The 26,043-nt window shown below is 42.5% G+C and overlaps 1 protein-coding gene across 1 annotated transcript in view; it reads right to left on the bottom strand.

Moving 5' to 3' along the window:
- Positions 1-25,749, bottom strand: part of FGF13 (fibroblast growth factor 13) — a 438,846-nt gene extending 413,097 nt beyond the window's left edge. Inside the window, exon 1 of the mRNA XM_040405320.1 lies at positions 25,552-25,749. The gene's annotated coding sequence lies outside the window, so the exon portion shown is untranslated. The remainder of the gene's footprint in view (positions 1-25,551) is intronic.
- Between the last annotated feature and the right edge of the window lie 294 nt (positions 25,750-26,043).

The raw sequence follows: 26,043 nt of genomic DNA, 5'->3' as shown, positions 1-26,043 counted from the left end.
AGACCTGGAATTGTTGTGCTTTTATTTCAGGTTCCAATCTTCAGAGGTTTGGATACTGTCCATAATGCAGCAGGAAATAGCATTTTTGAAATCTGAGATTTGTAAATTAACTGTTAAACAAACTCTGGCTGAGAATGTTGCAATGACACTGCCTCAGAGGCCCCATAGAAATTGAAGATGGGTTACTGCAGGTTCTGGTAGATTAAGAGTTGTTGATATAAGACAGTTCCCACAGTCTGTGACTCTCCATAATTCATTTGCAGCACTTTCAGAGTGCAAGAGCAACATGGAGGATGGCTCAGGCACAGTGGGTGAGGAACAATCATCTCCCATGCCTAAAGTATGCAAGACTGCAGCCAAAGACAAAAAGGATAAGGTGAGGAAAATGGTGTTGTGAGATGTCTCCCTGGTGCTACCGCTAGCAGGGATAGACGACGTATCCTTAATATTGTTAGGCAAGCAAAGCAGGGAATCATCTAATGTTAGCTCTTGTTGGAATGGAAAAGAACTGTACAAGAAAGATGGTTTGCATCTTTCGTTCAAGGGAACGAATGTCCTCAGTGAACAGTTCAAAGTATTTGCTAAGGAGCATTTAAACTAGGAAAGGGGGGCTAAAGGGTGATAATCCAGCAGTCCGACTGTCCCCTGGAACAATGCCAGAAGATGTCAGTAGCACATAGGTTAAGAAATGACAATATCAGAGTCTTGTCTACAAATGCTCGCAGTTTAGGGAATAAGATCAATGAACTTGAGTCTATAATGGCATCTGAGAATATAGATTTAGTGGCTGTTACTGAGACATGGTTCAATGGGAGTAATGACTGGGATATAACAATACCAGGGTTCTCTCTATATAGGAAAGACAGAGAAGGCAAGAACGGGGGAGGGGTGGCACTGTATGTGAAAGATAGCATAAAATCTAATTTAATACAAGTTAGCGAGACCAATTTTGAGTCAGTTTGGGTTACCTTGCAGCTTGATAATCATAAGGTAACTCGTGTAGGTGTTATATATAGACCACCTAGCTAAGCCAAAGAATTAGATGATCTACTAGTTAAGAAAATATCTAAAATGACATTGAAATGGGAAGTTATCATTATGGGAGACTTTAATCTTCCTGATGTAAACTGGAAAACCAAAATAGCTAGTTCTGCCAGGAGTACAGATATTCTAAATTCCCTACTGGGATTATCTCTACAGCAAGTAGTTGAGGAGCCAACCCGGAAGGAGTCCATTTTAGATTTAGTATTCACAAATGGGAATTTGGTATCTGATATAACTGTAGGGGAAAGCTTGGGATCTAGTGATCACCAGTCAGTGTGGTTTACTATAAGTACAGTGACTGAGTCACACCACACAAAAACTAAAGTTTTAGATTTTAGAAAACTGACTTTTCTAAAATTAGATTAGTGGTATACAAGTCCCTATCAGATTGGAACAGTTTCAATGGAGTCCAGGAGAAATGGGACTACTTAAAAGTGGCACTATTGAAGGCAACAGATAACAGAGCTACTAAACTAGTACATGGATTGCAGGATAAAACTTACCAGGAAATATTAAAGGACCTTAACATGTATAGCTTGGAAGAAAGACGAGACAGAGGGGATATGATAGAAACTTTTAAATACATAAAAGGAATCAACAAGGTAAAAGAAGAGAGAATATTTAAAAGAAGAAAAACGAAAAACTGCTACAAGAGGACATAGTTTTAAATTAGAGGGGCAAAGGTTTAAAAATAATACCAGGAAGTATTAATTTACTGAGAGAGTAATGGATGCAAGGAATAGCTTTTCTGCAGAAGTGGTAGCTGCAAATACTGTGAAGGAGTTTAAGCATGCATGGGATAGGCATACGGCCATCCTTCATATAAGATAGGACCAAGGGCTATTCATAGTATTCAGTATATTGGGCAGACTAGATGGGCCAAATGGTTCTTATCTGCCGACACATTCTATGTTTCTAATATGTTATCAAGTTCCATAATTTCTAGTTGTCGATGTACAAAGGTACAGTATGTCTCAAGTAAGAGAAGACATCAAAATATCAGTTTAAATCACTGAAGCAGTGGCCATAGTACCAGAGTACCAGAGGACTTGCTCACCAGAGTACTAGAGGATCCTCTAGTGGGCCCCAAGATCCAGAGTAAAAAAAATGCTGCCTTTGGAGCCAATAAATTGTGACTAGAGTGTATTTTGTTGAATCATAACATCTTAGACATTATTAATGATATAGGGGTTGGGCCCCGAGAATAAAATTCTCTGAAGGGCCCAAGAAACCCAGTCCAACCCTGCATGGTACCACAGCAGAAGTGCACTCTTCTGAATAAAGAACGATATAAGCAAGTAATTAATAAATCAAAATAAGAGATAAGAGAGGTAAGAAAAGGAAAGTGGGAGGGGGTGAACAGGCCTATGAGAAGAGAAAGGATGAGAGACTAAAGCTGGCCAGGTATATCATATTGAAAGAGTTGGGATATGGTTTGTCATCTTTAGGCTAATTAGATATTTGCTGTGTAGTCTCTTCCTGTAGAAATCCTTGGAAAATGAACCAAGGTGGCCAAATTTTTCCAAATTTATCTTGATTTCCAAATTCCCAATAGAAAATGTATTCTAATCTGTAAATCTGAACAGTTTATGGAAAGCGAAATTGTAAATTTTCATGAGGTGGCCAATAGAAGCCTAGCTGCAACTATTAGAGGTCTAAGAAGCCTTTTCAAAGGAGATACAATATCACCATGGAAAAGCAGCAGGAAAATCTCTGGTGTATGGGGTGATTTTGTGTTGCGTTCTTTATTGTTATTGTTTCTGCTATCTCAGCCCAGAAGATGGACACTTTGGGACCGGTTCACCTCATGCGATAATAAGTTCCAATGTCCGATTTACGCCTTCAACATGTGGCGGGGTAAGATCTATCAATGTTATATATCTTAGATGGCGTAACATACCATCTAGATAATTGCATATTCTCTTTTCTGTATGTTTGTATATCTAGAGGTAATTTGGGGACCCTAGAAGTGATTCAAGTTTTTATTTTGGGAAAGTTGTCTGAGGATCAATTTTGATTCAGTTTTTAAGCCAAAGTCAGGTAAAGATCCTGGTTGCAGCCAATGGTTGGCTGATCAGTCATCTGCTGCCATTTCCTGTGTGTCAAGCCTGGACCAGGAAGTGGAGACAAGTGGACACCTGGTTAGCATTGGAAGAGCAGCAGCAGCAAGAGATCAATTAGGGTGGGCTTCAATTCCTTTATTATTTTTTTTTCACCAATCTGAACACTTTACTAAAATGTCCCCCGACTTGACACCCCTTTAAAGACCAGTGTAAACAAGTAGGATTATAAACATTCCAGGATCTAGTGTAACCTTTGTTCCTGGGACATTTTTACTGTCAGTGTTCTGCAATTTGGTTAAGGAGTGAATGGGTCCTGAGAGGCACCAGAATCCAGGTGCTACTGCAACCAGATGTACCTTTACCAAAGGACCCAAGATCATCCAAGCTTTGCTTTGCCAGTATCATTTTATAAAACATTTTGCCTTCCATTTTTATAAGACTTAAATGAAAATTTAGCTAAATGTTTTTACCAATTGAATTAATTTACTGTCTGTAAAAGCATGTAGAGATCATTCTAGAGATGGTACGCACGGCATGCTTACAGCACTGGACTCCTCACTGGACACAAGTTTCATCAAACATAATCAGCCTTTAACCTGTCGCCTGCAATCTAATTTTGGTTCTCTGCAAAGGGAGATAAAGTGACTTATGTAAGGTCACAAGAAGCTGGATTGGAAATTGAAAACTTAGTCTATTGCTCAGACTCAGTGACTTGTTCAGTGTGTGTCCTCAGTGTCTGCGGTATTTATATTACTTATAACAAGAAAACAGCTTTCGGACTGCGAGCTACACGTAAGAAATACACCAATATATTGGGGGTCATTTATCAAGACTAATGTTTTCTATGCTGGTATTGATACCCCAACCCCTTTTAAGAGCAGTTTGTGCGCTTACAATGAAATCTATACCAGCTCTTGGCACAATAGAGCAAATTCCTGTTCAACAAGTCACAAACCCGCTGTTTATGATTTTTTAACCCAGGATCCTAGATTAGGGCATTCATAAATGACCCTCAATGTATTTAACTGACCATGTTATACATGGGTTTTGTAGAGGGTACAGTCTCCCTCCTCATCTGTGGTGAAATTGCAGACGGAATCAGACCCCCAAAATCTGAAGTCCACACAGTAATGCAAAAAATAAAAATAAAAGTATTTTTCATAATAAATAAAAGTATCAAGTAAAAAAAAAGAAGAAGAAAAACAGACATATTAGGTATCACCATGTTCATATCAACTGGCTCTCTAAAAATATAACATGACCCACCCTGTCAGGTGAACACCATAAAAAAAATAAAAACTGTGCGAAAACAGCAATTTTTTGGTCACCTTGCCTCCAAAAAAATGTAATACCATACCATATCAAAAAGTCGTATGTACTCCAAAAATGGTACCAATCAAATCGTCATCTCATCCTGCAAAAAATGAGCCCCAACATAAGACAATCTTCTGGAAAACAAATATATGGCTTTCAAAAAATGGCAACACAAAAACAAGATTCTTTTCATAAATGCATTTTCTATTTAAACTTAAAGGGATTCTGTCACCTCCCCTAACCCAAAATCGGATTCTAAAGCAGTCATGCAGCACAGCTTACCTTGAATCGGCTGTGCTCTTCTATCTTGTAATCCGTCCAGTAGTTTATGAGAAAAACAACTTTTATGATTATGTAAATTAGCCCTGAAGGTGCCCAGAGGGGCGTTTTATTCCCCTTAGTGTGCCCAGTAACGCCCCTCTTACAGTGCCCAAAACGCCTTCCTTCCGACTGCCAAACCGCCCACAGCCTCTCATCCCTCTCCTCCCCCTCCCTCACGGCCGAACGAACTCTCGCGCAGGCGCAGTACCCACTGAGGGCTGCGCCAGTGCGATCTGCAGGAGACTGAGGGCAGGAGCTTCATCCTCGTCACTGGGCATGCGCCGAGTCCAGTAATAATGAGTTGTTTCCAGGAGGGAGGGTGGGGAAAGAAATCGCTGGCAGACAGGCAGGCTGGAGAAAACGCAGGGTGCAGCAGCCGATCGGCAATCCTCTGCGCTTCCTCCCAGGCTGACTGAGGGAAGAGCGAGCATCGGACGTCACTGGGCTCGGCGCATGCCCAGTGACGAGGATGAAGCTCCTGCCCTCAGTCTCCTGCAGATCGCACTGGCGCAGCCCTCAGTGGGTACTGCGCCTGCGCGAGAGTTCGTTCGGCCGTGAGGGAGGGGGAGGAGAGGGATGAGAGGCTGTGGGCGGTTTAAAACGCGTTTTGGTCACTGTAAGAGGGGCGTTACTGGGCACACTAAGGGGAATAAAACGCCTCTCTGGGCACCTTCAGGGCTAATTTACATAATCATAAAAGTCGTTTTTCTCATAAACTACTGGACGGATTACAAGATAGAAGAGCACAGCCGATTCAAGGTAAGCTGTGCTGCATGACTGCTTTAAAATCCGATTTTGGGTTAGGGGAGGTGACAGAATCCCTTTATCAAAAATAAAAATAAATTAACATATTAGGTATTGCTACGTCCTCAACGACCTGCTCTATAAAAATAAAGTATGATCTACCCCCTCAGGTAAATGCCGTAAATGATGTGCACTTGGCAGCTGAAAGTATCTGTGTTGGTCCCATGTTCATATGTGCCTGCATTGCTGAGAAAAATGATATCTTAATATATGCAAATTAGCCTCTAGGAGAAACTTCAGCTCTCTCTGCAACTGCTGCATCCTCTGTCAAAGTGGAGAGGGTGCAGGAGTTGCAGAGAGAGCAGAGCCTCTAGGTGTAATGGTAACGTCCCCGTTGCTTCTAGAGGCTCATTTGCTTGTATTAAAACATAATTTTTCTCAGCAATGCGGGCACATATGAACATAGAACCAACACAGATGCCTTCAGCTACCAAGAGGACATGCAACAGGTCAGCCAGTGTTATAGGTACAAAGCTGCTGACAGATGCCCTTTAAACCCATGGGCGTAGGAACCGGAGGGGACAGGGGGGACGGATCCCCCCCAGGAAATAATGCGGGGGGGACAGGTATGGTGAAATCCCCCCCAGTGGCAGCGCAGCGGGGCAATGTGTGAGGCGGCGGCGGGGCACTGAGATGAGCGCTTCCATTGTGGAGCGCTCATCTCCATAGTGATCTGTTTGTATCGCCGTCCTCAGGACAGCGATACAAACAGAAGGCTGTGCGGAGGAGCAGGGGAGAGGTGTGTCCCTTTCCTGTTCCTCTGATAGGCTGCCGGCACTAGGCCGGCAGCCTATCAGAGGCCGGCGTAGGCATCGCATCGCTCCAAAGAGGTAAGTATAAGTGTTAATTTAAAAAAATATATATACAATACTTAGTTTTACTGGAACATGATTGGGGGGGCCGGGCCCTGTTATTACTGGCACATAATGGGGGGGGGGGCTGTTATTACTGGCACATAATGGGGGGGGGGGCTGTTATTACTGGCACATAATGGGGGGGGCCTGTTATTACTGGCACATAATTAGGGGGGCTGTTATTACTGGCACATGATTAGGGGGGCCCTGTTATTACTGGCACATGATTGGGGGGGCCCTGTTATTACTGGCACATGAATGGGGGGGCTGTTATTACTGTCACATGATTGGGGGGGCTATTACTGGCACATGATTGGGGGGGGCTGTTATTACTGGCACATGATTGGGGGGGGCCCTGTTATTACTGGCACATGAATGGGGGGGCTGTTATTACTGGAACATGATTGGGGGGGCTATTATTACTGGCACATGATTGGGGGGGCTGTTATTACTGGCACATGATTGAGGGGGCTGTTATTACTGGCACATGATTGGGGGGCTGTTATTACTGGCTGATGAGAGGCGATTGGGGGGCTGATGAGAGGCACTGGGGGGCTGATGAGAGGCACTGAGTGCTGCTGGAGAGGCACTGGGGGCTGCTATGAGGCATGGGGCACTTATCTGAGGTCTGATTGGGGGTCATTCATATTGGGGTCTGAGCTGAGGTGTGATCTGAGGTCTTATTAACATTGGGGATTTTATTGGGGCTGTTAGCTGAGGTCTGATTAACATTGGGGGTCTGATTGGTGGTCTGACCTGAGGTGTAATGAAAAATATTTTTTTCTTATTGTGCCCACTTCCAGCCCGGAGCCCAGCTGCCCAGATCACTGATCTGGAGCAGCTTGGAGAAAAAGGCCTCACAGTCTCCCATACTCCTAATTTCTGTGACCTGATAAACAAAGAACTGTTCCTTTTGCATATTTTTTTGTTGTGAGATTTTTCACACACACACACATACACTTAAAATTTAACGATATAAACAACTCGCAGTTTACTGAATAAGAATATACCCGGCGAGCAAAAATGCTGTCCCCCCCAGATTTTTCGGGGTTCCTACACCCATGTTTAAACCTCTCACAGAATGTTACAGAGAAGCTGTTGTCCCCAAGCACCAAGATCAGTGTGGCTGTAACCTCTGCACCTTCTACAGATAATTTCTTGATTGAGCTATTTCTCTTTATGTACATACAGAAGTGTATACTGTTATGCACTTATTTTATATCATGATATCATGTCCCTAAAATCAGTTTAATTGACAGGTTTCAACAGATACAATTTTGAGCACGTACAGAGTAACATAGTTTGAAGTTAAAAATATTTTTTTTTATTATTGATTATTCTCCCATGTTGATCCAGAAAAAGGACTTTTGGAACCATAAACTGGCCTCACAAAGTACATGCATCATTTGCACAAACATTTAGCAACTTCTTGTGTTCTTACACTGTTCACAAGAGTTTTGGAGTGTGGCTTCAGCAGCCAGACAGATTTACTGTAATTTATGCCAGCTTTGGTTCTCCTGCTAGCCCCATCTGCCGTGTAAATCTCTCGCCTGCGCCGTCCCGTTCAGTATTCGGCACAGACGCAGTGAGAAAGCCGGCTGCAGGCTTTCTCACTGCGCCAAATACTGAATGGGACGGTGCAGGTGCGAGATTTACACGGCAGATGGGGCTAGCAGGAGAACCAAAGCTGGCATAAATTACAGAAGGAAGTGGAAATGAGGTGGGCGAACGGAGCCTCTAGGAGCAGGTGCAACGCCCCCCTGCTCCTAGGGGCTAATTTGCATATAATAAAAGTTTAAATTACACGAAAACGGGGGCATACTTAAATAAAAGAAATGCAGAGTTAAGTTCAGGTGACATTTTCACATCTATAATGTCAGCCTGTTGGGGTGACAGAAAACCTTTAAGACCAGCATTTAAAATGCCCCTTAACCCCTTCAGGACCCTGCCATTTTTCACCTTAAGGACCAGGACATTTTTTGCAAATCTGACATGTCACTTTATGTGGTGATAACTTTAAAATGATTTTACTTATCCAGGCCATTCTGAGAATCTTTTCTTGTCATTTATTGTACTTCATGACAGTGGTAAAATTGAGTCAAAAAAATAAATTTTTTATTTATAAAAAAAATTCTAAATTTCAATTTCGCTACTTTTATAATAGATAGTAATACCTCCAAAAATAGTTAATTCTTTACATTCCCTATATGTCTACTACATGTTGGGATCATTTTGTGAATGCCATTTTATTTTTTTGGGGACGTTAGAAGGCTTAGAACTTTAGAAGCAAATTTTGAAATATTTCTGAAAATTTCTAAAACCCACTTTTTCAGGACCAGTTTAGGTCTGAAGTCACTTTGTGAGGCTTACATAATAGAAACCACCCAAAAATGACCCTATTTTACAAACTACACTCCTCAAGGTATTCAAAGCAGATTTTACAAAGTTTATTAACCCTTTAGGTGTTAATGGAAAATAGAGATAAAATTTCAAAATTTCACTTTTTTGGCAGATTTTCCATTTTAATCAATTTTTTTACAGTTACAAAGCAAGGGTTAACAGCCAAACAAAACTCAATATTTATGGCCCTGATTCTGTAGAACACCCCATATGTGGTCGTAAACTGCTGTACGGGCACACGGTAGGGCGCAGAAGGAAAGGAATGCCTTACGGTTTTTGGAAAGCTAATTTTGCTAGACTGGTTTTTTGACACCATGTCCCATTTAAAGCCCCCCTGATGCACCTCTAGAGTAGAAACTCCAAAAAAGTGACCCCATTTTGGAAACTACGGGATAAGGTGGCAGTTTTGTTGGTACTATTTTAGGGTACATATGATTTTTGGCTGCTCTATATTACACTTTTTGTGAGGCAAGGTAACAAGAAATAGCTGTTTTGGCACCGGTTTTATTTTTTCATGTGGTATTTTTATAGAGCAAGTTATTATGGACGCAACAATACCAAATATGTTTTACATAACAAAGCATTTTTCGAAAAAAAAGATTTTTTAGTGTCTCCACATTCTGAAAGCCGTAGTTTTATTTATTTTTTGGGCAACTGTCTTGTGTAGGGGCTCATTTTTGGGGGTGAGATGATGGTTTCATTGGTACTATTATAGGTTGCATATGACTTTTTGATCGCTTGCTATTACACTTTTTGTGATGTAAGGTGACAAAAAAAGACTTTTTTTACACCGTTTTATTTTTATTTTTTTACGGTATTCACCTGAGGGGTTAGGTTATGTGATATTTTTATAGAGCAGGTTATTACGGACGCGGCAATACCTAATATGTCTACTTTTTTTATTTATGTAAGTTTTACACAATAATTTCATTTTTGAAACAAAAAAAATCATGTTTTAGTGTTTTCATAGTCTGAGAAACAAAAAAAATCATGTTTTAGTGTCTTCATAGTCTGAGAGCCATAGTTTTTAATTTTTTTTGGTGATTATCTTAGGTAGGGCATGATTTTTGCGGGATGAGATGACGGTTTATTTTGCATTATTTTGGGGTGTGTTTGACTTTTTTATCGCTTGCTATTACACTTTTTGTGATGTAAGGTGACCAAAAATGCCTTTTTTTACAAAGTTTTTATTTTAAAAAAATTACGGTGTTCATCTGAGGGGTTAGGTCATGTGATATTTTCATAGAGCAGGTTATTACGGACGCGGCCATACCTAATATGTATGCTTTTTTATTTACTTAAGTTTTACACAATAACAGCATTTTTAAAACAAAAAAAAAATGATGTTTTAGTGTCTCCATATTTTGAGCCATAGTTTATTTTTTATTTTTTGGGCGATTGTCTTAGGTAGGGGCTCATTTTTTGTGGGATAAGATGACGGTTTGATTGGTACTATTTTGGCGGGCATACGCCTTTTTGATCGCTTGGTGTACTTTTAGTGATGTAAGGTCACAATTTTTTTTTTATTCAGCACAGTTTTTTTTTGTTTTTTTTATGGTGTTCATCTAAGGGGTTAGGTCATGTGATATGTTTATAGAGCCGGTCACAGATGCGGCGATATCTAATATGTCTACTTTTCTTTTTTTCCCTATTTTTTACAAAAAAAATTTTTAACTTTATTTGGGGAAAATTACATATATTCTTTTACTTGAAACTTTTATTTTTTGGGGGGAAAACTTTATTTTTTTAACTTTTTTTCACTTTATTTTTTCAACTTTTTTTTCACTTTATTTTTTGTCCCACTTTGGGACTTCAACTTTTGGGGGTCTGATCCCCTTTACAATGCATTCCAATACTTCTGTATTGGAATGCATTGGCTGTATGTGTAATACAGTGTGTATTACTCATACAGCTTCCTGCCTGTGAGATCCAGGGGGCTGGATCTCACAGGCTCTCCACCGGAAGGCAGCCCGATGCCTAAAGAAAGCATCGCACTGCCTTCCATGCCATCAGGTCCCGGTCACAGCAGCACGGGAACCAATGGCAGCTCCGATCCATGCCCCACATAGCGCGTGCCGTGGTCAGCGCTGACCGCGGCACATGAAGGATTAATGCGCCAGCATCGGTGATTTCACCGATGCCGGCGATGCAGCAGGGGTCCGGCTATCAGTGACTGCTGGACCCCTGCTGCGGATCGGGCAGGCGCAGCTCCTGCACCCGCCCGATCCCCGTGAAGTACATGTACTTCATGGGACTTTAAGTCCCAGAAAGAAATTACTTACATGCACGTCATGGGTCCTTAAGGGGTTAATTGTTTTAGCTCACAATCTAAGAGTGCATGTACATATATCTAGAGAGATCAGAATTGTGACTCCTATGATAGAAGATTCCAGATCAGTTATTTCTAATGACAAAATCCAGGACGCTCTCATAAAAGCAAAGACACATGGAAACACTTTTCACTTCACAATGAATAGAAAACCAGCTTCTAATATTTCCTTTATTTAATTGTATCATTAGAGTAAATGCACAGTGTTCTACCCGCTGAACCTGTCAATGGACTAAATATGACATCTGGTATATCCTGTCCCTGAAGCATCAAAGCAAGAACAAGCAGTTCTGATATCCTAAAGTATATTTTCTGGAAGATAGAGCAGGCGAGTAGTTGTTTTTATTATTAGCAGAATCACTATCTGTAATTGTAGGTTACAACAGATGCATCAGTGCTTCTCCATCCGCTATAGAACTATAACTCCCAGCATTCTTGCTCAACTTATAGGGTTCACCTATGAAAAGATGGAGCAGCTTTCAAGAAGTAAAAAAACAAGAGGGTGGTCCCTCGGGGGAAGAGTGGTGCAGTCGCACCTAATCCCGGTACTGCTCGAAAACATAAACTACAGGAAACTAAAGGGGGCAGCGACGTGTTTAAAACTTAACATTTATTGATGTCAATAAAAAGTCCCAGGAGCGGGAATATTAACCCCTTACAAACATTAAACACAGACAGGAAAAAGAAGACCTGGAGTGCGTATAATATACCAGGTCACCTTTGATATGGTCCCCAGCACCACCCCTAGGCGGTTTGGAGTGGGTCTGACAGGACAAATCAAGATGCTCAATCAGAGTACCGTAGTACATTACTAGGTCTGGTAGCATGCCAAACAGGCAGAAAAAAAGGGTAGGTCTTACCGGGAGGAGGACAATCCAGACCCGGCACACAAGTTCACATTCAGATGTGCTTCTTTAACTTGAGGATGTCTTGGGTAAGCGGTCTATATGATAAGGGAGGGCCTCAGGGAGAGGATCTATCCCTGTTGTGCCCTACTTGACCTGTTGTACCTTGAAATAGCCTCCTAACACGTGGTCCTTGCCCCGCAAGGGGTGGCCCCGTCCGGAACCTAACCCTAAACTCGTATCCCTAATTGGCCCTGCCAGAGACAAAGTCTAGAGCCAAGCCAAGGGTAGAACAGAAAATCTAGTGATAGATGTAGAAAGCCGAAGTAGTGATATATTCACGTGTTCCTACGTGTTTCATATATGAATATATCTAAAGGGAGGTACCTGTAACTATAAAGACCCCATAAATCATCAGGGGACACAGGTCTTAAAATGGAATACCCCCACTACTGAAACAGCTGAGGAGATCATATAGACCGCATACCTGAAGACCTCGTCAAGTTAAAGAAGCACATCTGAATGTGAACATGTGTGCCGCTCTTGATTGTCCTCCTCCCGGTAAAACCTACCCCTTTTTCTGTCTGTTTGGCATGCTACCAGACTCTGACGGTGAGTCCCCCCTTGCGCACGGATCTGATTGAGCATCTTTGAGTACACATCTGTGGTCTTGTATTTACCTACCTTTGATTTGTCCTGTCAGACCCACTCCAACCCGCCTAGGGGTGGTGCTGGGGACCATATCAAAGGTGACCTGGTATGTTATATGCACTTCAGGTCTTCTGTTTTCTGTCTGTGTTTTATGTTTGTAAGGGGTTCATATTCCCGCTCCTGGGACTTTTTATTGACATCAATTAATGTTAAGTTTTAAACACATCGCTGCCCCTTTAGTTTCCAGCAGCTGTCAAGACTCATTATTCTTGCTTACTCTTTCATTGATACTGTTCCTCTCTACCAGTTCTTTCACTAGTTACCATTTACTTCCAATCACTGAATACATCTGCATTAGGGCTCATGCAAAGGCCCTTATGTTTAGTCCACGTCCGATCTGCATTTCTGCAGATCGAGTGCAGACCCATTCATTTCAACTGAGCTGCAAAAGATGCGGACAGCACACACCGTGTGTATGTCCGTTCCGTGTCCATTGCATACAAACATAGAGCATTTCTACAGGAGTTTGAAAAAAAAATGGTGGCGTGCACACGGCCAGGATCCGTGTTTTGCATATCACGATTTGCGGACTGTAAAACTGATACGGTTGTGTGTATGAGGTCTTAGCCAAATACAACTCCTGTGTTGAAGATTTCTTCTGTGCTGCTCCTCTTCTTTGGAATGTTCTGCCCCACCCCATAAGACTCGCCACTGGCAAATAAAGCTTTATGAAGGTGCTAAATACTGTACCTACTACTAGCCATGGAGGTCAACAGACCAACATTCTCCCAATAGGTGAAGGTCACAGTTTTGGGATCCATACATATACTCCATCTGATCACAGAGAACCTGTACAGGGAAGTGCTGTTTATGTGTCAATATACAAGTGTGTATCAGATACTGGGACACTTTATTCTACTGTAGCCTAAAAGGGATTCTGTCAGCTACTTTTAGCATATGCTTCCAGATCTCCACTATCATGTCCGTAATATACATGTGCCATAGCTAAGGATGCTTTTGTTTAATTAGCAAAATGATTTTAGAAATATGCTAATTAGGTCTGTAAGGCACCCAAGGGGCTGTTACCAGAGTTTCGGGAGCCCAGCACCCTCCATTGTGAAGGAGCCCAGCACCGCCCAGCATCGCCCAGCATCCTCCAACTCCCCTCCTTGCTTTCCCGACGTCACACAGTTGAAGCGCTGTAATCTCGCGCAGGACAGCTAGCACATGTGCAGTTCATAATCTGAGGCTGATGCCAGGACAGTATGTGCGCACGTAAGGACGCAAGACAACAGTACGTTAATAGAGAGGTGGAGTCAGAGAGCCCCCCAGTATCTGTTTACAGAACCCCACCAGATAGCTGGTCCACTCATCTAAGTGTAAGCTTATCCCAATCAGCCATAACATAACACCATCTGCCTAACATTATGTTGTGCGGACAGAACAGTTCTAACCCAGTAATGCACGGACTCCACAAGATTTCTCAAGGTGTCCTGTCTGTGATATCTGGCACCAAAATGTTAGCAGCAGTCTGCAGATCATTAAGGTTCTGTAAGGCTACATTCACATCACATCTTGCATGCAATGTCTTGTGTCCACTCATGCCAAAAAGTGGCCGGATCCCCGCGGATTCTATTATAGTCTATGCAGTCCAGCAGTGAAAGGCAGTATACAGCAATGCCTGAGACGGTGAACTCTCTGCTGGAACAGCCTGTCAGATCAGGTTCCCGGTGATGTGAACGTAGTCTTAGTTGCTTAGTTTCTTTATTTTTCTGTTCATCTGACGGATCAGAAGTACGGAAAACTAAACTGTAATGTGAACGCGGCCTTATACTCTCTTTGTGTAATATCCACTTGTGTCCGATAATAACAGCCTGGACATGATGGGAGTTGTAGTTCTCTCCATTTTACCTCTCCCTGTGTTGCTCCCTAATTTCCAATAATAACAATCTGGTGATGATGAGACTTATCGTTCCCTTGTCACTATTATAATGTTCTGCAGTCACTGAGGTGTTTATTAGGAGGTTATGCAGCAGTTGAAGAATGTATTAGGATGTTCTGCAGCAGCTGAGCTGTGTATTATGAGGTTCTGCAGCCGCTGAGGTATGTATTAGGAGGTTCTGCAGCAGCTGATGTGTGTATTATGAAGTTCTACAGCAGCTGAAGTATGTATTAGGAGGCTCTGCAGCAGCTGAGTTGTGTATTATGAAGTTCTGCCTCAGCTGAGGTGTGTATTATAAGGTTCTGCAGCAACAGGTGTGTATTATTAGGTTCTGTAGCAGCTGAGGTGTGTATTAGGAGGCTCTGCAGCATCTGAGGTGTGTGTTAGGAGGTTCTGCAGCAGCTGAGGTGTGTACTATGATGCTCTGTAGTGGCTGAGGTGTGTATTAGGAAATTCTGCATTAGCTGAGATGTGTATTAGGAGGTTCTGCAGCAGCTGAGGTGTGTATTAGGAAGTTCTGCACCAGCTAAGGTGTGTATTAGGAGGTTCTGTAGCAGCTGAGGTGTGTATTAGGAGGTTCTGCAGCAGCTGAGGTGTGTATTAGGAGGTTGCACAGCAGCTGAGGTGTGTATTAGGAGGTTCTGCAGCAGCTGAGGTGTGTATTAGGAGGTTCTGTAGCAGCTGAGGTGTGTATTAGGAGGTTCTGCAGCAGTCAGAAAAACATCAGTTGTGACTGGATAAAATCCTTTAGATTTCTGTGTCTGCACTTTAGAAAATGTCCCTGTCCTGTTGCTCTGCCGGCACGCGTCACATTGTGACCTGACTGACCAGTCCAGACTTCACCTGATCCTGCACTGTCACTAGACTCCAGACTAGTGCTGTGAAGATCTGCCCCAGGCCCGCAGCACAAACGGTAATTCAGCATCGGGGAGGAGGTGAAGCAGGAGCAAGCACAGTCCATGGAGAAGGATGACAAACGTAGCAGCAGCGGGCACAGTTTATCGGGTAAGGCTAGGTAATCACTTGCCATCAGATTTCGGTATTCTGTTCCAGCCACCAGCAGAATACCAGAATCACCAGATCCAGCATATGCCAAACACTGCTGACACCTGCCGGATCCCATTCACAATAATGGGGTCATTCAAGATTGTTTTGCCCTTTGTTATTGCTAGAGTCTGCAACGGAGGCTTTTGCTGGAACCTCTGCAGTAGATGTGCACCCTAAGGGGTGCGATGGGTCACTCGCAAGGGGGCCCAATTCAGATTCTTGCCATAGGGCCCAGTGATTTCTATGTACGCCCCTGATCCTGTTAGACTCTTTCGCATTGCGTTGTACATGGACTGCCACCGGCTACGATGCACTTTGTGTGTACAGAGGGGGAAGCAGTGCTACGTAACTCTCAACTCCAACAGAGTCTGATAGAGCAGGCCACGTATGCTATGTACACTGCTCAAAAAAATAAAGGGAACACAAAAATAACACATCCTAGATCTGAATTAATTAAATATTCTTCTGAAATACTTTGTTCTTTACATAGTTGAATGTGCTGACAACAAAATCACACAAAAATTAAAAAATGGAAATCAAATTTTTCAACCCAAGGAGGTCTGGATTTGGAGTCACACTCAAAATTAAAGTGGAAAAACACACTACAGGCTGATCCAACTTTGATGTAATGTCCTTAAAACAAGTCAAAATGAGGCTCAGTAGTGTGTGTGGCCTCCACGTGCCTGTATGACCTCCCTACAATGCCTGTGCATGCTCCTGATGAGGTGGTGGACGGTCTCCTGAGGGATCTCCTCCCAGACTTGGACTAAATCATCTGCCAACTCCTGGACAGTCTGTGGTGCAACGTGACGTTGGTGGATAGAGCGAGACATGATGTCCCAGATGTGCTCAATTGGATTCAGGTCTGGGGAACGGGCGGGCCAGTCAATAGCATCAATGCCTTCGTCTTGCAGGAACTGCTGACACACTTCAGCCACATGAGGTCTAGCATTGTCTTGCATTAGGAGGAACCCAGGGCCAACCGCACCAGCATATGATCTCACAAGGGGTCTGAGGATCTCATCTCGGTACCTAATTGCAGTCAGGCTACCTCTGGCGAGCACATGGAGGGCTGTGCGACCCTCCAAAGAAATGCTACCCCACACCATTACTGACCAAATGCCAAACCGGTCATGCTGGAGGATGTTGCAGGCAGCAGAACGTTCTCCACGGCATCTCCAGACTCTGTCACGTCTGTCACATGTGCTCAGTGTGAACCTGCTTTCATCTGTGTAGAGCACAGGGTGCCAGTGGCGAATTTGACAATCTTAGTGTTCTCTGGCAAATGCCAAACGTCCTGCACGGTGTTGGGCTGTAAGCACAACCCCCACCTGTGGACGTCGGGCCCTCATATCACCCTCATGGAGTCTGTTTCTGACCGTTTGAGCAGACACATGCATATTTGTGGCCTGCTGGAGGTCATTTTGCAGGGCTTTGGCAGTACTCCTCCTGTTCCTCCTTGCACAAAGGTGGAGGTAGCGGTCCTGCTGCTGGGTTGTTGCCCTCCTACGGCCTCCTCCACGTCTCCTGATGTACTGACCTGTCTCCTGGTAGCGCCTCAATGCTCTGGACAGTACGCTGACAGACACAGCAAACCTTCTTGCCACAGCTCGCATTGATGTGCCATCCTGGATAAGCTGCACTACCTGAGCCACTTGTGTGGGTTCTAGACTCCGTCTCATGCTACCACTAAAGTGAAAGCACCGCCAACATTCAAAATTGACCAAAACATCAGCCAGGAAGCATAGGAACTGAGTAATGGTCTGTGGTCACCACCTGCAGAACCACTCCTTTATTGGGGGGGTCTTGCTAGTTGCCTATAATTTCCACCTGTTGTCTAGCCCATTTGCACAACAGCATGTGAAATTAATTGCCACTCAGTGTTGCTTCCTAAGTGGACAGTTTGATTTCACAGAAGTGTGATTGACTTGGAGTTACATTGTGTTGTTTAAGTGTTCCCTTTATTTTTTTGAGCAGTGTATGTAGTCCAATACAGCATGGCTTGTATCTGTATGCTTCCATATGAAATAGCAAGAAAACTCTATAACTATTATAGCTCTGCACCAGGCACAGCTGTAATACAGCCGTATGCATGAGCCCTTCATATTTCAGGGAATCTGCATATCAGACAGCTTGTAGGTGTTGTTTGATGGTTCTGTGAAATGTTAAGGGCAGTGGGCTAACAATCTTATCAGACACAAACTAATAGAAGTGTTTTCAATCCTTTGACACTTGGAACTGGCACTTGAACTGCTGAAAGCACCTGCAACTCATGCAGATCTATTTACAGCAATCACTTTGTGAGGCTGATGTGTAAGAACTATAAGGTTACCATTGAAGATGCAGATGACCTCCCTGCTGCAACAAGTCTTTCTTAGATTAGATTTAAACAAAACAATGAAGATGTGACTGCCCTTACCTTAGCTCAAATTTGGTTAAGGCCCCTTTCACACGGGCGAGTATTCCGCGCGGATGCGATGCGTGAGGTGAACGCATTGCACCCGCACTGAATACCGACCCATTCATTTCTATGGGGCTGTTCACATGAGCGGTGATTTTCACGCATCACTTATGCGTTGCATGAAAATCGCAGCATGCTCTATATTCTGCGTTTTTCATGCAACGCACTGCCCCATAGAAGTGAATGGGGTTGCGTGAAAATCATTATTATTTTCCCTTATAACATGGTTATAAGGGAAAATAATAGCATTCTGAATACAGAATGCAAAGTAAAATAGGGCTGGAGGGGTTAAAAAAAAAAAAAAAATATTTTAACTCACCTTAGTCCACTTGATCCCGATGCCGACATCTCCTTCTTCTGTCTCCTTTGTTGAATAGGACCTGTGGTGAGCATTAAATACAGTTACAGGACCTTTGATGACGTCACTCCGGTCATCACATGGTACATCACATGATCTTTTACCATGGTGATGGATCATGTGATGACCGGAGTGACGTCATCAAAGGTCCTGTAACTGTATTTAATGCTCACCACAGGTCCTATTCAACAAAGGAGACAGAAGGAGATGCCGGGCCGCGATCAAGTGGACTAAGGTGAGTTAATTTTTTTTATTTTTTTTAACCCCTCCAGCGCTGTTTTACTTTGCATTCTGTATTCAGAATGCTATTATTTTCCCTTATAACCATGTTATAAGGGAAAATAATACAATCTACAGAACATTGATCCCAAGCCCGAACTTCTGTGAAGAAGTTCGGGTTTGGGTACCAAACATGCGCGATTTTTCTCACGTGAGTGCAAAACGCATTACAATGTTTTGCACTCGAGCGGAAAAATCGCGGGTGTTCCCGCAACGCACCCGCACATTTTCTCGCAACGCCCGTGTGAAAGGGGCCTAAGGCTTCTTTCACACCTGCGTTTTTCCTGTCCGCTATTGAGATCTGTCATAGGATCTCAATTCCGGGGGAAAACGCTTCACTTTTGTCCCCTTTCATTGTCAATGGGGACAAAACTGAACTGAAGGGAACGGAGCGCACCAGAATACATTCTGTTCTGTTTCATTGCGTTCCCATGACGCACATGAAAGCGCTGCAAGCAGCATTTTTGAGTGTGTCCTGGGATGTGGAGCAAGACAGATCTGTCATGACTCACAATGTAAGTCAATGGAGACGGATCAGTTTTCTCTGACACAAAAAAAAAAACGGATCCATCCCCCATTGACTTACAATGGTTTTAGAGACAGATCTGTCATGTCTATTTTAGGGATAATACAACCGGATCCATTCATAACGGATGCTGTGAGGAATGTGGAATCATGATCGAATTCCAGCCATTTGCTGTCAGATAGCAGAGGGAGTGAACTCCACAGGGGGTCTGGCTCCAAAGCAGACCACATGTTTGCAGTTCACACCTCAAGCCTCTCTGGCAGGATGAATGCCGGTGAGGGGGCTGAGCTGGTCATCAGAACAAAAGGATCTAGCAGACATCATGGAACTGGGGGTTCATAAAGAATTATGAATTGCCCATCCATCACAGGCATAAACCAGTTACATATCTGAGACCCTGGGGCCAAGACAGACGAGCCCCTGGTCGTAGTTTGGGGGTAAGATGCCAGAAAGGGGAGATATAGAAATCTCTAGCAGGAACCTAATAATGGTGCCATGTTTAGTCTCCACCTGTAGTCGTAACCCAGGTGGATCCGTTGGTCCCAGAACCATCTTCCTGTGACCTTCCTGTCTGGAGCTATGGGCCAAAATAGATTTTATGGGTCTTTGGCTACCAGGACAAGGAAGGGGGGGAGGGGAGTGACCGACTACAGGTGAAAAGGTCCATGCAGCCAAAGGACAGTTTCTTTCTATGAAGGGGGTCACATCGAGTAATGTGTTTGGAGGGACCGTGCACAAGCTGCTGACATCACTGCCCCCATGTGACTACACCCAAGCATTACAGCAACCCAGATTTTCATCATAACCCAAAGGACTACTCATCCACCTGGTAACTGACCCTTCCTCTGTTTAACTCTGTTGTATCATACCACTAGTGATGAGCGGCAGGGGTCATATTCGAATTCGCGATATTTCGCGAATATTTTGTAGAATATTCGTCGAATATTCGCAAATTCGAATATTCGTTATATTCTACGATTTTTTTTTACTCAAAAAATCTGCGAGGTAATGATCATGTAATATGCGAATTTTTGTATAAAAATTTTAGGATTTTCGATTTTTTTGCCAAATTTTTCAACTTTTAGACAAAGAATATTATAGCACTATATTAGCTAAATTGCTCTATATTCGTTTTTTTCGAATATTCGCTATATTGCTATAACTTCGTTTTTTCGAATATTCGGAATATTCTAAAACAAGAATATATAGCAATATAGCGAATATTAAAAAAAAACGAATATAGAGAAATTTAGCTAATATAGTGCTATAATCTTCTTTGTCTAATAGTTTTTTTCTCATCTGAAGTTAAAGATTGGAAAAAAATTACAACTATAAAAAAAAAGATTATAACACTATATTAGCTAAATTGCTCTATATTCGTTTTTTTTCGAATATTCGCTATATTGCTAAAACAAGAATATATAGCAATATAGCGAATATTCAAAAAAAAAAGAATATAGAGCAAAATTCGCAAATAACACTACTCCTAAAGTCAAGTATATTGCAGCCTTCTTATTGGCCCACAAGCTAGAAGCAGGGAGGGATCATGTGTACTGATTTAAAAAAAAAAAAATCGAATATAAAAATAAATAAAAATGAAATCGAATATTCGAAATTACGAATATATATCACTATATTCGAAATATTCATGAATTTTCGAAGTTCCTATATTCGGGATAAAAATTAGAAATTAGAATATTCGTGATCAACACTACATACACTGCGTGCAGAATTATTAGGCAAATGAGTATTTTGACCACATCATCCTCTTTATGCATGTTGTCTTACTCCAAGCTGTATAGGCTCGAAAGCCTACTACCAATTAAGCATATTAGGTGATGTGCATCTCTGTAATGAGAAGGGGTGTGGTCTAATGACATCAACACCCTATATTAGGTGTGCATAATTATTAGGCAACTTCCTTTCCTTTGGCAAAATGGGTCAAAAGAAGGACTTGACAGGCTCAGAAAAGTCAAAAATAGTGAGATATCTTGCAGAGGGATGCAGCACTCTTAAAATTGCAAAGCTTCTGAAGCGTTATCATCGAACAATCAAGCGTTTCATTCAAAATAGTCAACAGGGTCGCAAGAAGCGTGTGGAAAAACCAAGGCGCAAAATAACTGCCCATGAACTGAGAAAAGTCAAGCGTGCAGCTGCCAAGATGCCACTTGCCACCAGTTTGGCCATATTTCAGAGCTGCAACATCACTGGAGTGCCCAAAAGCACAAGGTGTGCAATACTCAGAGACATGGCCAAGGTAAAAAAGGCTGAAAGACGACCACCACTGAACAAGACACACAAGCTGAAACGTCAAGACTGGGCCAAGAAATATCTCAAGACTGATTTTTCTAAGGTTTTATGGACTGATGAAATGAGAGTGAGTCTTGATGGGCCAGATGGATGGGTCCGTGGCTGGATTGGTAAAGGGCAGAGAGCTCCAGTCCGACTCAGACGCCAGCAAGGTGGAGGTGGAGTACTGGTTTGGGCTGGTATCATCAAAGATGAGCTTGTGGGGCCTTTTCAGGTTGAGGATGGAGTCAAGCTCAACTCCCAGTCCTACTGCCAGTTTCTGGAAGACACCTTCTTCAAGCAGTGGTACAGGAAGAAGTCTGCATCCTTCAAGAAAAACATGATTTTCATGCAGGACAATGCTCCATCACACGCGTCCAAGTACTCCACAGCGTGGCTGGCAAGAAAGGGTATAAAAGAAGAAAATCTAATGACATGGCCTCCTTGTTCACCTGATCTGAACCCCATTGAGAACCTGTGGTCCATCATCAAATGTGAGATTTACAAGGAGGGAAAACAGTACACCTCTCTGAACAGTGTCTGGGAGGCTGTGGTTGCTGCTGCACGCAATGTTGATGGTGAACAGATCAAAACACTGACAGAATCCATGGATGGCAGGCTTTTGAGTGTCCTTGCAAAGAAAGGTGGCTATATTGGTCACTGATTTGTTTTTGTTTTGTTTTTGAATGTCAGAAATGTATATTTGTGAATGTTGAGATGTTATATTGGTTTCACTGGTAAAAATAAATAATTGAAATGGGTATATATTTGTTTTTTGTTAAGTTGCCTAATAATTATGCACAGTAATAGTCACCTGCACACACAGATATCCCCCTAAAATAGCTAAAACTAAAAACAAACTAAAAACTACTTCCAAAAATATTCAGCTTTGATATTAATGAGTTTTTTGGGTTCATTGAGAACATGGTTGTTGTTCAATAATAAAATTAATCCTCAAAAATACAACTTGCCTAATAATTCTGCACTCCCTGTACCACCTGTATTTGCACATCCGACCCCTTTATATATTCTCTGTGTATATCATGTATTGTCTAGTGCGCCCTTACAGCAATTAAATATATAATTTAATCTTGTGCTGTATCTCAGTCCATGAATCCCCAAATCCGTGTTTTCGGCATAGTTATATGCTACTGCAGGTTGGTTTCTCACCCTATATAATACCGTTAGCGGACTGGGCTTATATCAACCAAGGAACTGGTGGCAGTCTACCAGGCTGGGAAAGCTCTGTTTCACTGGGGCAGTAAAAGGGCTCTCTCAGCTTGTCAGGGTTGTGAGCGAGTTTGAAGTTACGTCGGAGAACGCGTGGACCACCCTCTCTCACTTCCCGTGCCTCCCGGTACCTGCGTGGACAGGAGGTGGCTGTGTAAACTGTACCAAGCTGACCTTACATGCTCCCAGGGAGTGCGTAACGTCACGTCTTGGAAACCAGTGACAAAACCGTGTGTCGTGAGCGCAACGTAGTTGACGTCAGGCAGAGCCGCGAGGTGCGTAATTTGTCACAGATGCAGACGGTTGTATTGTCATGATGGAAGCGTTTTTGCTGATCCATGACAAATCCAGCAAAAATACAGATGTGAAAGTAGCCTAAGTAATCTAATTTCTGATTAAACAAACTTAACACGATATTGCAACACGCTAGAAAAAACACTGAGAGCCTACAATTCACATTTCAACAACTCGGTGACCGCACATAGACCATGCCTCCCAACCGTCCCATATGTAGTTTGACAGTCCTGAATTTTGGCCCCTGTCACATGGTCTGGATGGCTGCTTCGTGTTCCCATTTGCATTGTATCTGTGTCCTTAGGACACAGATACTGTTGAATACAATGGAGAACCAGGGTGCCATCAGCTCCAATGATACAAAGACATAATTGTACCTTCTGTGCCAAGCCACAAACAAAACAGACAGACGAGAGCAGGCCTGCCCCACTCCATTCATCATGGGAACATAGACAATGTGAGTATTTCTTTTGGAAGTGCTAAGGGGGCATTGTACTGTTTGGGGGGCACTTATGGGAACATCATATTGTATAGGTCACTTAAGGGGGCTCTGAACTGTGTGGAGACACTTATGGGGACATCATACTGTGTGGGGCCACTTCAGGGGACACAGAGAGGCTTCACTAGTGATATGATGGTACTGAGGGGGCATCTTAACTGTGTAAGGAACACTAAAGGGGCATCACTACTGTGATCAGGGACTAATCTTGACTGTCAAGTGGCACAAAGGGGGCATCTGTGAGAAGGGTCATCATTACTGTTTGTGGGGCACAGAGGAGACTGGGCAGGATTGAGCACATATGGACAGAGATTGGGTGGTTCTAGAGGATTAGGTTAGCTATAAAAAAAAATCCTACACCTCAGGAGTTTCCCCTCTTGACTGTCTTTAAACTTTGGTATACATAGACAGGTTGGCATCTTGTGGCAAAATATTGCAAAATCAGGGTTTTCATATTGTGCCACACATTTCAGGATGTGTTAAGCCAAGAGGAAAGGTAAGGAAGGACAGATCTGTGATGTCTACACAGTGGTATATGTCAAGGCCATTGGTCAGAAATCTTCCACACGTATACCTCTGACAAGGTGATAGAACGCAGTGTGCACTGAGTCTTACTATGACTCTCTAGCCACACCTTCAGATTAATCAGACAAAGGAATCATAATCCCCAAGGCCCCTATGCAGATTATACTATTGTTGGCCAAACCCACCACTTTGAACAAAGCTAACTGAAGGTGGATTTAGATGAGCAGAAAATAATTGCAATTCCAACGCTATCGATGAAGGATGAACGATTATCGTTTCATGTAAATGTTTAACGATTGAGCAATCTGACCAAAAATGCTTGCTCAATGTCTGTGAAATTGTTAGTGCGAACAAGTGCAATCATCGGTTGTTGTTAATGAAATGCACCAAAATAATTTCATTTAAATGCTAGTTGACTGTTACAATGTTTGGTCGTTTAGTCGCTGGTGTCTGTGATCGCTGAAGCGATTATCTGCTTGTCTAAATCCACTTTAACATGTATGGAGAGCTTTAGGCTCTTCTCCAAAAGATGATGGTGGGGTAGAGCACAATAGGACACTGTGAATTTTTGAATTTTAACGCTTATTCTTTTGTTTTCCTGGTAGATAAGACACCATCAGAGGGGTCTGTCAGCAATTTTCTCCACTCTCCCCAAGGAAAACACATAAACACTTGTTTGGGCAGTGGGGCAGCTATAGAAGGTGTATGGACATCGTTAGACAGTAGGAAGAACTATCATTTTTTTATTGTGGTATCAGGCCAGTGGCTCTATAGCCTTTGCACAGCTGCAGCTATGATACATCTGCTACTGACATGAAAACTGGAGCAGATGGTAACCACCCAGATCACCTTTACCAGGGGCAACTTCTTCAATGAAAACTGCAACCTGATTTGCTGCCTTCATTAGCACCAGTTTTATTAAATATTTCACAGAATGAGATTACCGGTGTTCTACAGCTCTACGCACACTGATTTCAATGTAGGCATCACTTTAATTTACTCTGCTATGTGGACATGCGTAGTAAATAAGTAAATAAACTGCCCTTCCCCCATTTCTCCGCCATAGCATTGGATCCTGAAGATGGATCCCAGAATTGGAAACTGATTTTCAATATGCGACACACCGTAAAATACATTTGTAGGACACTGCGCATTTACTACTTGTTTATCTAAAACAAATGTGTTAAGAAGGGTGTAAATTTCCAGCTTCAACCCCCGTAAAAAGGAAATACTCAGCACCAAGCAGCCAAAGGCCATAAACTACACAATACAGTCTAAGTACAATTCTATTCTTCATCATAAAGATAAATTGATTTATCACTAGACCAATTATGAAGAGATAATACCTAGATGATACATGATTAGATAGATAGATAGATAGATAGATAGATAGATAGATAGATAGATAGATAGATAGATAGATAGATAGATAGAGTTGATACATTTATAGATACACAGGCAAACATTTGTACCAACCTGGCTGGGATGTGTCAGTATTTCCAAACAGATTACACCATATAGTCGGTAATTCACAATGGAAGCTCTTAAAAGTGTTCAAAAGGATAGGTCCTGGTCAATCCCTTGTGCAACGGCTTGTTATTAATATTGTCCACTAAAGTACATTGAAAAAATATGGGATAGATGTCACGAGCAATTACTGGGGTCATCAGCTGAATGCAGTTCACACCACAGTAATCTGAAAAGTGGCAAGTCACAGGCTGTATATTGATGCTATTTTTAGGGAAACTGAATTCCTCTGACCGGCCTTTTTCTTTCCAAGTTGCAGAAGACAGCTGTGTGGAGATCATCTTACAAGACCAAGGCTTCACCCGATTAAAGAAACAGACATAAAATTGAAGACTTTTTCATATTTCTATAGTGTCAAGCAATGTACATACTGTATACACATCATATTTAACCATTTTTGCACTCTACTGGGACTGAATCTTTCCTACGTGCACTGAGGGT

The sequence above is a fragment of the Bufo bufo genome, chromosome 8 (assembly GCF_905171765.1).
Source record: "Bufo bufo chromosome 8, aBufBuf1.1, whole genome shotgun sequence".
Lineage (NCBI taxonomy): Eukaryota > Metazoa > Chordata > Amphibia > Anura > Bufonidae > Bufo > Bufo bufo.
This window is presented reverse-complemented; position numbering and strand designations above follow the sequence as displayed.